Source organism: Arvicanthis niloticus, chromosome 8 (assembly GCF_011762505.2).
Source record: "Arvicanthis niloticus isolate mArvNil1 chromosome 8, mArvNil1.pat.X, whole genome shotgun sequence".
Classification (NCBI taxonomy): Eukaryota; Metazoa; Chordata; class Mammalia; order Rodentia; family Muridae; genus Arvicanthis; species Arvicanthis niloticus.
The window spans coordinates 1398540-1413518 of NC_047665.1; the positions used below are offsets into that span (position 1 = coordinate 1398540).

A 14979-nucleotide genomic window follows, 5' to 3' on the forward strand; every position below is an offset into this window, starting at 1 on the left:
CATGCATACTCCCTCATGCACATGCATTGTGCAAAATATGTAAAAAAGTGTAGGCTTAATCACACTGACATTTTAAAATGCCAAAACTAATTTTTGAAAGCTAACTTGAAAGTTGAATACAATTTAACGTAAAAGATTGATTAATAATACTTAAACTTTGTTTTTATTTGTCTTCCCTCATGTATATCAAACACATTGTAGCACAGGAAGTTAGCTAATATAAGTTCTTTTTTTGTTGTTGTTGTTTGTTTTTTGTTCTGTATTTAGAGACAGGGTTTCTCTGTGTAGCCCTGGCTGTCCTGGAACTCAGTCTGTAGACCAGGCTGGCCTCGAACTCAGAAATCTGCCTGCCTCTGCCTCCCAAGTGCTGGGACTAAAGGCGTGCGCCACCACTGCCCGGCGCTAATACAAATTCTATGGAAAAACCTCCCCAAAACAGGAAAAAAAACTAATTCAAACATGTGTTTGATCTGTAGTAAACATATGCAGACTGTCTTATTTGATCTGTAGTAAACATATGCAGACTGTCTCATTGTTAATTTTTGATCTGTAGTAAACATATGCAGACTGTCTCATTGTTAATTTTTGATCTGTAGTAAACATATGCAGACTGTCTGTCTCATTGTTAATTTTTAAATTTTTATTATTATTGTGTGTATGATTTGTGTGCCTATGTGGAGGTCAGAGGTCAACTTTTAAGAGTTGGTTTTCTCCACGTTTATATCTTTCTGAAGACTGAACTCAGGTTGCCAAGGTTGCTTGGCAAGTGCCTTTACTCACGGATCCAGCCAGCTAGCATAAAAAAAATGTGCATTTTTAAGGAATTAAACTCCAAAAATCAACTGTGTATTTACAGTAGAATTTTTCCTTAAAAATTTCAATTAATGCTGGGTGGCGATGGCACTTTAATCCCAGCACCCTGGAGGCAGAGGCAGGTAGATTTCTGTGAGTTTGAGGCCAGCCTGGTCTGTAGAGCAAGTTCCAGGACAGCCAAGACTACAGAGAAAACCTGTCTTGAAAACCAGAAAAAAATTAAAGTAGTTTGAATTGCATTTGTGTAGCATCAAAATAAGAGAAAAATGGAGTAAAGCATGATTTAAAAAAAAAAAAAAAACCTACCTGGATCATATTTTAAAATTATGGGGAAAATGCTTTCTGGCCTTAGAGTGGACTTTTCCAATACTCTGCATGTTACATAACCCATGGGCCCACTTTATGCCCAATGCTTCATGTGATTCCATATTTTTTAATTTGAGAAGGATATTTATTTTATTTTAAAGTTATTTATTACATCCCAAATTGCCTCCCTCCAAGTCTCCTCTCCCAGAGTTCTTCATACCCTACCTCCTCCACTTCACCTCTGAGAGGGTCCCCCCATCTCCCTTCCCTGGGGCATCAAGTCTCTACAGGATTAGCTGCATGTTCTCCCACTGAGGCCAGACAAGGCAGTTCTCTGCTACACATGTGCCAAGGCCCTCGGATCTGCCCATGCATGCTCTTTGGTTGGTGACTCAGTAGCTCCCAGGGGTCCAGGTTAGTTGACACTGTTGGTCTTCCTATGGGGTTGACATCCCCTTCAGTTACCTCAACCCTTCCCCTAACTCTTCCAAAGGGGTCCCCAACCTCAGTCCAGTGGTTGGCTGTGAGTATCTGCATCTGTCTCAGGCTGCTGGTAGAGCCTCTCAGAGGACAGCCATGATAGGCTCCTGTCTGCAAGTACAACATAGCATCAGTAATAGTGTCAGGGTTTGGTGCCTACCCATTAGATGGATTCTAAGTTGTGCTGGTCACTGGTTGGCCATTCCTTCAGTCTCTGCTCAGTTTTTGTTCCTGCCTTTCTTTTTTGACAGGAACAATTCTGGGTCAATTTTTTTTAATATAATTTTTTATTATTTTTTTTATTTTTTTTACTCTCCAGATTTTATTCCCTCCACCCTGTCCACCCTCCAACTGTTCCACATCTCATACCTCCTCCCCAACCCCCTATCTCTATGAGGATGTCCCCACTCCCACCCCACCTGACCTCTAAACTTTCTGGGGCCTCCAGTCTCTTGAGGGTTAGGTGCATCATCTCTGATTGAACACAGACCCGGCAGTCCTCCGCTGTATATGTGTTGGGGGCCTCATATCAGCTGGTGGACTCTGCTGTTTTGGTAGTCCAGTGTTTGAGAGATCTTGGGGGTCCAGATTAACTGAGATTGCTGGTCCTCCTACAGGGTTGCCCTCCTTCTCCGCTTCTTTTTCAGCTTTTCCCTAATTCAACCACAGGGGTCAGCAGCTTCTGTCCATTAGTTGGGTGCAAATATCTGCATCCGACTCTTTCAGCTGCTTGTTGGATCTTCCAGAGTGCAGTCATGATAGGTTCCTTTTTGTGAGTGCTCCATAGCCTCAGTAATAGTGTCAGGCCTTAGGACCTCCCCTTGAGCTGGATCTCACTTTGGGCCTGTCATTGGACCTTCTTTTCCTCAGGCTCCTCTCCATTTTCATCCCTGTAGTTCTTTCAGACAGGAACAATTATGGGTCAGAGTTTTGACTGTAGGATGGCAACCCCCTCCCTCACTTGATGCCCTGTCTTCCTGCTGGAGGTGGGCTCTTATAAGTTCCCTCTCCTTACTGTCGGGCATTTCATCTAAGGTCCCTCCCTTTGAGTCCTGAGAGTCTCTCACCTCCCAGGGCCCTGGTGCATTCTGGAGGGTCCTACCAACCTCCTACCTCCGAGGTTGCCTGTTTCCATTCTTTCTGCTGGGCCTCGGGGCTTCAGTCCTTTTCCCTCACCCAATACCAGATCAGGTTCCCCTCTCCCCGCAACCCCCTGTCCACTTTCCCTCCTTGAAGGCGGGTTGGTGTCCTTATCCCTCCACTGAGATCCCTGTCTAAGTACTAGAAGTAGTCTCTTCAGGTTCCATCTCCCCACTGTTGGGCATTTCAGCGGAAGTCACCCACATTGAATCCTGGGAGTGTCTCACATTCCAGGTCTCTGGGACTTTCTATAGGTCCCCCACTCCCAACCCCCATCTCTGTCAGATGAATATTTCCATTCATTCTCTTGGCCCTCAGGTTCATGTGATTTCTTTTTAAGGTAGCTTTTCTCTGAGTTATTTTAGAGAGCATCACTTGATCTTTCAAAATTGTCTTTGGAGTTTGTATCACTTAAATTCTTTAAGAAAAGAAAACTGAAAAAAGGGGTTGTTGTGTAGTTCAAAGTTTTCAATTCAAACTTTAAAACGTGCTCATATACTTTGTAAAAGATGAAGTTTTACTTTTCAAAAATGTTCCCTAGTGAGCAACACTGGCTGTCATGAAACAAGGGTAAAGGGAGTGCTGTAGTGACCATAAGATGTACAGACCTCAAGGGCTTGTTCTAAATGGAAGTTCAAAGGTCAATTTGATCACATTGTCCTAAACTCATTATATTTTTGAATAAGATGTGGGTTTCAACTGCATTTGATTGGAAGTTAAGGAATTAATTAAGATGTGAGAAATATGAAAAAATATGTAAAAGGCAAGTGAGTTTATTTTTAAACTGGATAATATTTTTTCAACATAAAGCAACTCTTTCAGGGGAACTGTTCCCTCTCTCCAACTTATGCATAGATTATTTGACAGGATGGCTGAAATATCCCACACCACTTATACACAGTGGAAATGCAAAACCCAAGAATTCATATTTTCAGGACTGTTAACACCTTCTCAAATTTCGATAATTCATTCAATTTCTGTAGAAAAACATGGGCTTTGTTTTTCTTTCTTCTAATTATTTATATAGCTCAGTTTTACAAATAGGTTCTCAGTATCTGAAGGCCTGCAGGAAGGCTGCCACCCAAAATTCATTTCCCCACTCTCTTCTCATTGTCCAGCATATTTACAACCATAGGGAAAATCTCTTTTCTTTTTCCTCTTACAACTTTTTTGTTGCTTTTCCTCAAGCTGCTTCAGTCACTAAGCCTATATATAGCACTCTGAAGATTTGTATGTCTGTTGAGCATAGACAGTTCTAAAATAACAGACAATGGTTTAGTGTGGCGGCGAAAGAGATCCACCTACCCCTGGATAAAATGGAAAAATCCTCTGAAAACCCATAATGTATCAGGACTAAATAATAATGAAGTATAAAGCCTAAATAGACCCATAAATTGACAAGGATATCGAATAAGTAATCAAAAACCTTCCAACAATGAAAAGCCTATAGTCATTGGTAGATTCTATCAAATACTCACAGACTAATTAATACTTATTATTCCCAAACTCAATTTAAAAAGCTTGCATACCCAGGTATGGTGGTGCATGCCTTCAATCCCAGCACTAGGAAAGCAGAGGCAGGTGGATCTCTGAGTTTAAGGCCAATCTGGTCTACACAGCGAGTTCCAGGATGATCAGGGCTACACAGAGAAACCTTGACTTGAGAAACCAAAAAAGAAAGGAAAGGCCTTCATAACTCATTTTCTGCATCACCCTGTTACCACAGCAAGAAAGAATCTATAGGAAAAGAAAAGTTCTATCAATATCCCTCTACAGAATACTTGCCAAACAAACTTAGCAGCATATTAAAAGGATTACACACCAAGTCCTAGTGGGTGTTATTCCTGGAATTCAAGAATGGTTCAACATCCAAAAATCAACACACTATACCACATTAACAAGTAAAGAAGTAGACATAGTCCCCTCAACTGATACAGACAAAGTATTTGGTATATTTTAATACTTTAGATAAAAAGAAACAACAAACTAAAACTAGAAGAAGAGTTAAACATGAGCACAAATAGCCCATAACGTCCACTTTATATAAATGATAAAAGGTTGAAAGTGTTTTTTTAATTAAGAACAAAAGACACCTGCCCAGCTGTCCCCATATTCCAAAGCCTAGGACCAGCCCAACCAGATAATGTTGCTTTCACCCCTCATCAAGCAAGCTCCTTTTCTTCTTCTTCGTCTGCCTACTCCTCCTCATTCTTCTTGTTTTTATTCTTTTTTTTTTAAACAGTAGATGGAGGCTAAATGTAGAGAGTGAGTGATCATGGGATACCCAGCCCCAGTTAGTACATCTACAGTGCACTCTCACAACTAGACCTAAGGCTCATGGAACATCATAGAAGGGAGGGGTGTGGAAACATTTTAACAGAAGTCAGAACACCTATTGCTAGATAGTATCTTCTGGAGGGTATGAATTTGTGTGGGAGGACACAAAGTAGTTAGAATGACGAGGAGTTGATATGATCAAAATGCATTGTACTCTTGTATGAAATTCCCCTCCCCCCACCCCATCCCAAAAATGGACAAAGAATATATAGAGGCAATTTAAACATATGTAAATCTAGGTGGCCTAAGCATATGTTAACAGATGCTCAAACTCATGAGAAACCATTTACTAGCCATCCGCTAATAAGAGATAACAAACATTTGAAAAGATGTGAGAACATATGGTAAACCAGTACCTTATACACACTGCTAGAGAAAGCAGAATTTAACTACCAGTGAGTCAAATTCAGTGCTCATCAACTTAAATGCATAACATGACACAAACCTAGGCGTATCTGGGAAGAGGGAATCTTAATTGAGAAAATGGTCCCATAAGATCATTATGTAGGCAAATCTATGGCAACATTTTCTTGATTAAAGATTGATGTGGGAGGGTCAGTTCACTGGGGGCAGTACCGCCCCTGAGAAGGTAGTCCTGAGGTGTGTAAGAAAGCAAACTAAGCAAGCGAAGAGGAGCAAGCTAGGAACCAGCATTCCTCCATGGTTTCTGCTTCAGTTCCTGCTTCCAGGTTCTTGCCCTGACTTTGACTTCCCTTAGTGCTGGACTGTGACCTGGGAAGTGTAAGCTGAAATAAACACTTTCGTCCCACTTTGGTCACAGTGTTTATCACAGCAATAGTAATCTAAGATAACCAGCTCATTCTTACTAGGTCTTTGTCACATGTTGACACACAGGAACCATGTCTTTGGTAGTCAGTGGCACACTATAATACCCCTGCATTAAAGGAAATCTTGGTGTACACTGAAGGAACAGGTGAGGAAAATGTCATGCATATAATAGAGTATCCTTAGAAATTTGAACTAACAGATGTCCACAGTGCAATATTAACAGATCTTTAAAATACTCTGTAAGTAAATAAGTATTGTGTCTATTAAAATATAGTACAACTAGACATTTTGAAAAAATGCAGCCAGACATTGCTTAATAGGGGACATATTCTGAGGACTGTATTGTCAGGTGATTTTGTCATAATGTGAACATCATAAACTTTATTTACATGAACAACAAAAGCATGGTGATGCAGTCTTGTAAGAATAACATTGTATGTGCAGTCTGCTTGCCAAAATGTCATGTACCACATGGCTTTGCATTTATGATATATATCAAACTTAGTAGAACAGATACATGAGGTGGGGAGTGGTAATGGGGAATGAAATAAGGAATAAATGCCTGAAGTATTTGCTTCTGGAACCCTAAAGACTGTGTACTATGAACCAAGGAATACTATTACCCCTGTTTTCTGCCCTGTGATCAATTGAAAAGATTGATAAGATGTGATCTCTTTACCTCTAAATGTACAATGTGTTAGAGAAAGATGACACAAGATACAGACGACACAAGATAGATACAGATGACATAAGATACAGATGACACAAGATACACTTAACCACATAGTAAAAGTATACTAAGCTCTGGAAACCATAAATGAGTGAACAAACAAACAAACAAAACCAGGCAAGTGCTATCAGGAAACTTGGAAGAAACTGGCATTCTGGAAGAGATGGAGCTTTTAAATGGCAATGAAGAATAGTTACATTTGATACAGTATGGTCAAATTTTATCTATTTAAAAATTAAGCAGAAAAATCAGAAAGAAAAGGTTTGTAGGAACTATAGGAGAGAAAGAAAACTTAAGTTCCCTTGAATTATCTACGGACTGCAAGAGAATAGCAGCAGGGGATCTTAAAGGCAAAGCTGAAAGCCCAGTGACTCCAAAAGCAGTACAGTGCCACTGTGGATTTGCCATCAACTCAGTGGAATCTCAAGGACAGATGGAAGCCATGTGACGCTCCCAGTGTGCCTACTAAGCTGAGCTGCCAAGGACATTTGATTATTGGCAATGACTTTAGGGATCAAACAGAGCTTCTTGATGTCTCCTTGAACTTTTATTTGACTGACTAGTGAAGGACTTAGCAGATTGAAGCTGCCTCCAAGAAACAGTGAAAAAAAAATGTCTTGGGAAATCCCTACAGCCTAAAATTAAGCTCTGGGTATTCTCAGTTTTTGTTCTGGCGCCTTCATTGAGTTTCTGTTCCTATTTCCATACTAAGATGCTCTAACCTTCATACTAGGCTTTAGTTTTACAAGTGCATCATGCATTTGTACAGTAGGTATGAAGACCCAGCTTTGAACCTGGTCAAAGGCTATATCTGGCCAGTGCGTGGACCAAGATGTTAAAGAGCAAAACATGAGCCCTGGATTTCCTGGACTAGTTAGCCCCAAGTCAGAGCTACCTGGGGACAGATAAATGCCATCACTCAAGCATCGAGGGTCTGATCTGAAGAAGCTGGGCAGACCTGACCTGTAAACTTGATCTCATTGTCATTTAACCTTAGCTCTAAAATTTAACAAGTGACAGAATGCTAAGATTTCATCTCAGTTGTCCCACCTTCTCTGGGTTCTCAGGTGTGAAGGTCATAGTGTGTGTGTGTGTGTGTGTGTGTGTGTGTGTGTGTTTGTTTCTGTGCAAAGCTTTTCTATCATGAACAGCTCTAAAACTCTTAATCTTATCTGTCTAATTACCTAGAAATTGACCTCTAGTATTTAAATATCCCTTCCCTGGTGACTTTGTTGTTGTTGTTTTGTTTTAAAGATTTTCTGTAGTTTGGCTCTTTTTGCAGTTGAGACTCTGAAACTCTTACTGGGGAGATTTTAGAAAATATATACTTTGTAGCAAGTGAGGATGTAAGGGGTCTAGTATATAGCTTCAGTTTTTAAAGGGTTTGTGTGTGTGTGTGTGTGTGTGTGTGTGTGTGTGTATGCATATATGCATATGTATGTAGGTGCATGTGAGTATAGGTGTCCATTGAAGCCAGAGGAGGAGGGTATCAGATCCTTGGGAACTAGAGTTCTTTGTAGAGTTGTGAGCCTCCTGAAATGGATGTCTAAGCAGCACTCTTATCTGCTGGGTCATCTCTCCAGTTCCAGTGCCCAGTTTCTTAACATCATTTCACAACCCCATGAGAAGTCCTATAACTAAATGTTACAGTTGTGAGCACTTTTGCCACCAGCAGAAAGTTTCTGAACACAGAATGTCCAAAATTTTATTCAAAATCAGAGATATAAGAGCCCAGAGAGCTTCTGGCAGCACTTGCCACTGTGTCTCTATAGGACGTCATGGCAGCCTTAGTTCTGAACACACAGCTGTACTCTTTGCACGATGAGTCTCATTACCCAGTGCCAAAAATGGTGCTGGAGATAGCTCAGAATTGAGACTATTGTGTCCTATGAATTTTAGTGTTTTTACTATTTATACAAAGTTTTCTAATCTTATCAAAACACAATAGCCTAATGATGGAAAAGTTAATATTTTTCTACCATCCTTCTTCAGTAGGTATCAAATTAGTATGTATTTCAGTAGATGGTGTTAGAATTCTTGATTTTAAAGTTTGTTTGAGGTCCTGACTTGAGCTTCATAAAAAATATCCAATAGGTCTAGCTTGAGATTTGGATAGAATTTCTGAATTTCTGAAATGGCCCTGAACATTCTTCTGCATTTTGTACAATGTAATTTAATTATATGAGCTGGCATCTTCAGTACTGACAATTTAAAATCAAAATATTGATCAATTCTGAAGAGGTCCTGCATCCTATCAAATAGTAGGCCAATATTCACTTCTTTATGTAAAAATAAATGAGCATGTCCACCTTGTTAGTGAACAAACACATTTGTTTCTGTCTTTAATAAATGATAGACATATACATGTATGCCAAAGAATCGCTGTAATTGCTTACATATAAGAAAAACTTATTCATACTAATAGATACTAGGAACTAGATAACAGTTAAGAAGTATATCAGCAACTATCAAGTTTTTATCAACTTGTTCACTGTTAAATTAACTTCTAAGCCGGGCAGTGGTGGCACACACCTTTAGTCCCAGCACTTGGGAGGCAGAGGCAGGCAGATTTCTGAGTTTGAGGCCAGCCTGGTCTACAGAGTGAGTTCCAGGACAGCCAGGGCTACACAGAGAAACCCTGTCTCGAAAAACAAAAAAACAAACAAAAAAAAATTAACTTCTAAAAGAGTAACTTACAGAAAATTGATATCTACCAGATAAGCACTCACCTCAAGGGCTAACTAGCTTTCTTCATAAGTCTCTAAATGAGTGATTATGTGGATGAAAGTCTTTTATTTCTGGCTTTCTCTATATAATACGTGTGACAATCCTGAGTCACAAGGTGATACAGAGTAACTTAGGCTGTGCATTTTATTGCTTCTTTTTTGCTACTGAATTTATGTCCTGGCCTGGAAACATATGTGCTGTCTCTGGCCAATTCACCTCTGTCTGATGCCTCCCATCCAGCTCAGAGCTGAAGTTTGAAAAGGCTAAACAGTTGTCCTAAAAAAAATATTATCCATAAATAGTCAATTCAGTCATAAGTATGCACCTACCATCTCAGAGGTAGTTTAGAGAACTAAACTGTCATTATTATATATCTGTAATGAACTTGACTTGAAGTCGCTTGCAAACCTTAAAATGTTGCTTTTACATATGTTCATGGCTTGATTGAGATGCTCACATTTGTTTAGAGACTGTTTTACTTTATGTTGCTCACTGATTATAGCATGTATTTTCCTCACAATTAAAAAATTGCTGAAGAATTTTTCATTTTAATAAATCAAATTCTTCATTTTTTAGGTATTACTAAGTCTTATCTCCATATATTCAGGCTTTACTCACTTATCCTACAGAAGACTATATTAAGTATAGATCACACAAGAGAGAAACATAATAAGGTAAAAAGATGGCCTCCTAACAGGAAAAGAATCATACATTTTTGAGGGCTGGTGAGATGATCCATTGAATAAAGTCTTTTGGCACCAAGCCTGCCAACCTGAGGGAACTCCTACAACCCACATGATGGAAGGAAAAAACCAATATCCATATATTGTCCTTTACCCTCTATCTGCATTCCCTCCCCCTCTCCCCGCCCCACACCATATATACAAATAATTTTTTTAAAACATAAAGAATCATTTTAATGTAGAATACCAAATTCTCAATGAAAAGGGAAAAAAGGGTGGTTTATAATAATGCAGAGTTTGCATATAAACAGTGCAACTCACTTGTTGACTTATGTGCTACATATTTTGCTAAGAAATCATTAGGCATGGAAGAAGCCATGTGTAATGTTGCACTTGTTTGTTAAGAAGCAGAAAGATTTTTGCCGAATAAGAGTTTATTTACATGCAATGATAAGAAAAAAAAGCTGATAAAATGGCTGCCAGTAAAAGCAAGTATTTAAGACAGATGTGGAAGACTCAGCTTAGAATTTATACAAAATGTACCCAAGAGGTAAACCAATCCAATGACATGATGACAAAATAATCAAATCATTGGAATGTGAATCACTATACAAAGTAAAGCCATAATTTATGAACTCAATGTCATAAAGAAAATGTGTGTGAGAGAGCATGTGTGTGCTTGAGTGCTGGAGAGAACATTGTTCTAAATTATAGGAGACTAAGACAAAAAGATAAAAGCCAGTATTTAAACTTGACTGTTTTTAAGGAATGTTGCACTATTTATTTATAAAATGCATTATGGACACTTGAGGAAAGTTGGGAAATAGATAACATTGCAAAACTATTAGTAATTACACAGCAGAACACCCTATTTTTAGAAGCTGCTCCTGAAATTCAGGGTAGAGTGTCAGGAAGTCTGCAATTTATTTTCACGTGGCATCACTAAGCATTCATGTACACACACATGCACACATGAAAAAATATTGATGCTTTAGTATTTAATGTTTGAATTTAGATGGCAGAGATGTGATGATATGAGCCTTTGGTTGTGGTTTGTTTGTTGTTTTGTCTTTCAATTTTTTTAACATAATAAAAATGTTTACGGGGAAAATATAAAATCATTTCTTATGAGATAGTTCTAGAATTTCTAGAAAAGCTCTGAAGAAATTCACTTTATGAAAGATACAGAACTAAGCTCAGATCTCCAGCTAAGGTGAATAGCCAGCTATCAGGAGGTGAGAAGATCAAGAGGAGTATAGTTGCCCTCCGAGAATTGCATACTAGGAGGAAGCCTGTCATTCTCTCCAATCAATACAGAATAACAAAAATAATGAAACAGTACCCTGTACAAGCAAGTTAGTCACTTCTAAATAGAAGGCCAAGAAAGTAAATAAATCCCTAAACCATAGGCATCTAGCCTTAAAATACCAGTTATTTACATGTCTAAATATCTTGTGTTCTCAGGATGAAGAGGATGCTAATACTCTAGAGGACCATATACCTTTATCTTCATGGAGGTCCCTATGTTTTTAATTATCTTCAATGTTAAAGGTTTTAGACCTTCACATAAATTTTAGGAGAAGATTGAGTTGAAGTTCTGAGGTAGTGACAGCGAGCAGGTTTCATGAGTGGAACGTCTTGAGTAACCACTGTACTGTTTCAGTAACAGCAAAGAAGTAGATGAACTTACCTGAGTAGTTGAGGGTCACATTGAACTTGTGTCTGGGCATCTCTGTAGTACTGCGGTGAATACAGAATGGTTCCCACTGCTCTGGTTTTATAGCTCAGGCTGAGATAGACTCCCAGGCAGTATGCTCTCTACCTGTTCAATGTAAGGGTGAGACACTGGGCTGAAGAATCTGTGTTCAGTGGTGGTGACAGTGCTGCTCTCTCTCTACAGCTGCAATTTGCATTGGTTTACCTAGGAGTTAACAGAGTGGTGGAGGAGAAACTGCTTATTTGGAGGATTTGGCAAAAGGCAATGCCAATCACATGCCTTTATAAGGTTTATGTATCATCCGAGTCATCTGTTATGGCCTAAATTAACACAAAAATTCAAAACTAAGTAATTGCTGTTAAAAAAATATTATTATTAACTTCACAATCAGCACTCAATTCTTTTGTTTTTAGTCATGTTCATCTTCCTTTGTGTTTCCTTTTATTCTGCCACCCCTTGTATGTTTCTTTTTTACTCTGCCCCTTCGCTTTCCATCCTTGTCTTTAAGACAAGATCTCACTATGAAGCAAGGCTGACCCTGAACCTGTAATCCTGCCTCAGCCTCCCAAGTGCTGGGATTACAAATGTGCACCACCATGTCTATCTTTTAATATGTGCTTTGAAAATCTCTCACAATTCACTGTAATTTTCAACAGGCCCTAGGATCATCTGCCAATACTCAGTCCCAGTCCCCCACAGCTCCATCTTATATTTGGGCTCTCTGGCACTCCCTAAGTGCTCAGGTGATTTGTCTCTGCTTCCAGATGCACCAGAATTAAATACAAGGTTCCCCAGGCAGCTGGGAAGGGAAAACCTGTGTTTTAATCTCTCTTCTATTGCCAATAATACAATACCATACCTAAGTTAGTAATAAAAAGAAGTTGAAAACTAGGCATAGATGCACTCCAATTATTTGGGTGATGGAAGTGAAGGGATCACAGGGCCAGCCTGGACTGTACAGTCAGACCTGGTCTGAAATGAGAAGTCGGGAAGGGGAATGGACAGTAGAAAAGAGGAGTGGAGGGGAAAACATGCTTACTTTGGCTCACAGCTCTGGTCCAAGGTCAAGGAGCTGTAATCTGGTGAAGGCTTCCTTGCTGGCAGCATGTAGATGGTGCAGGGTAGCACATGTTGAGAAATGTGTGTGTGTGTGTGTGTGAGAGAGAGAGAGAGAGAGAGAGAGAGAGAGAGAGAGAGAGAGAGAACTAGTCTCTCCCTCTTTCTATAAAGCTGCCATCATTAGGTCAGAGTCTCCACCCTAATGGGTTCATCCAACCCTAATCACTTCACGAAGGCTCCACCTCCAACAACAGAATCAGACTGGTTTTGCTCTCACTACCTCACATTGGGATTCAATTTCAACAAAAGGTTTTACATGGGATAAATGATACATGACAACCCAATATAACTGCTGTCTTTCAAGTTACCTTCAACAGAAGCTGCTTTCCACCTCACACATCAAAGTCTGTCTTTCATTCAACTGTACTCAGACACACCAGACATATGGCAGCTTTTCAGTTTCCTTCTCCTCGTAAAATCTGAAACACACATAAACTCTGGATCACTAAAAAAGGGCATCTTTTTAAAAACTCGTGTTACAATAGAAAATCATAGCCACTGGTGTCTTCTGCTCTTTTGAGGGACAGAGACTGGCAAAAACAAGTACTTGGCATTAACAGATGAACATTTTCAGAAGGAAACTTTCTCAGAATAGACTTAGCCAATTATAATTGAGGAGAAATCGCCTGAAGGAAACATCTGCATAGTAACTCATTTCTTCTACTGAAAGCTGTCAAAAGTAGGCACTGAGGAGTCATAATGAGACTATTTATCAGCAGTGAGCATGGTACTGAGTCATACAAGGAACATCAAGGTGGACTTTCCAGAAGCTGCAAAGCTTGATCAGTGGAGTAAGGAGGGGAGCTTTCACTCCATGGTCAATATACTGTCCAGAGGCTGGTGAATCGATAAGTCAGGCAGGGAAAGCAGAGCATACATCTGAGAGAGAATGGTTATGTTTCCCTCTTGTTTCAGAGAATGTCACTATGTGTGCAGATTCTCAGTTTACAGACATACAGAGAACAAAGTCCCTTGGGCTTCCAGCATCGCCTCCTTTCTTTCTCTCTTTCTTATGTTCCCCAATGCATACATTACATCTTTTGTGGATCATTCACAGTTCCTGCATAGTTGTTTGATTTTATTTCAATCTTTTCCATATTCTTTTGAATTTTTGAGCTTTCTGTTGTCATGGCCTTAAGCTCAGTTCTATCTGGAGATAAGCCTGTGAAATGCATTCATTTTTTGTATCAATGTTTTTCATCTCTGACTCATTCTTAGGACCTCCCCTTTTGCTTGTATTAGCTAATTGCTCTTACATGATAATTGATGATTTTTTTGTCCGAGCCTTAAACACATTTACATGGTTGCTTTAAGTTTTCAAGCTGCTGGTCCCAATATCCCAACCATGTCTGAATTTGGTGATAGTGCCTATTCTGTATCTGAGTTTGGAGGTTTTGTTGCTTTGGTTTGGGACTTCATAATGCATGCATGCACATATTTTTATATTTCACTACTTAATGTAGCTTGTTACTTTGTTGTTGTTGAAAGCCTATCATGAAATAATCCTTTAATGTAAAAAAAAGGGGGGGGGAAGGAAAAAAGAAAGGTCCTTTAGTGTAATGAAGGTGTTGGAAAAGCTATCTGTGGTCCACTGTGCTGTGCGGTCTTCTGGTAAGCCAGTGAGCCCCCAGGCTGTGATCATGCAATGCTTTTCAGTAATGTCCCATGCTTAAATGGTCAGAATTTCTACAGAGGTATAATGATGGGTGTGTTCTTCTCCTAGACAGTTAGGCTCTGCCAAGCCTGCCTCTGGGCTCTGGCAAACTAGCTCTCTTGAGGCAGGCCTTATGAGTGCTCTGATTCATTTTAGGCTTTCTCTTAAAGTACACAGGAACTTCCTTCAGCCTCAGTGTGAGAACCATGGTTCTCTAGTAAAGACTTAAAAGCGCACACGTGTGCTTGACCCTTTGGAGCACATAATTCCCAGACTCATCTACTCTGATGGATTTGTCATGTTTATGAGCCTGGTTTCCTACTTCAGCCCTGGGAGTTGCAGTTTTGCTTATATCTAGTAGGTTGTGTTCTCTATACATATGTCTTCTTGTTTAAGGTGTCTTAGTTTGGTTTCTGCTGCTATGATAATGGGAATGCCATTGTGGTAATGGCAATCTTGGGAGCTGTAAGTCAAAATATGTGTT

The 14979-nt window shown here is 39.5% G+C and overlaps 1 long non-coding RNA gene across 1 annotated transcript; it reads right to left on the bottom strand.

Annotated features, from left to right (window-relative positions):
* Nucleotides 1-2008: 2008 nt before the first annotated feature.
* Nucleotides 2009-12877, bottom strand: LOC143443159 (uncharacterized). The gene is made up of 3 exons (XR_013111926.1): nt 12762-12877; nt 11696-11926; nt 2009-2497 (listed from the first exon to the last, which is right to left on the bottom strand). It is a non-coding gene; the product is annotated as an uncharacterized LOC143443159 (long non-coding RNA).
* Between the last annotated feature and the right edge of the window lie 2102 nt (nt 12878-14979).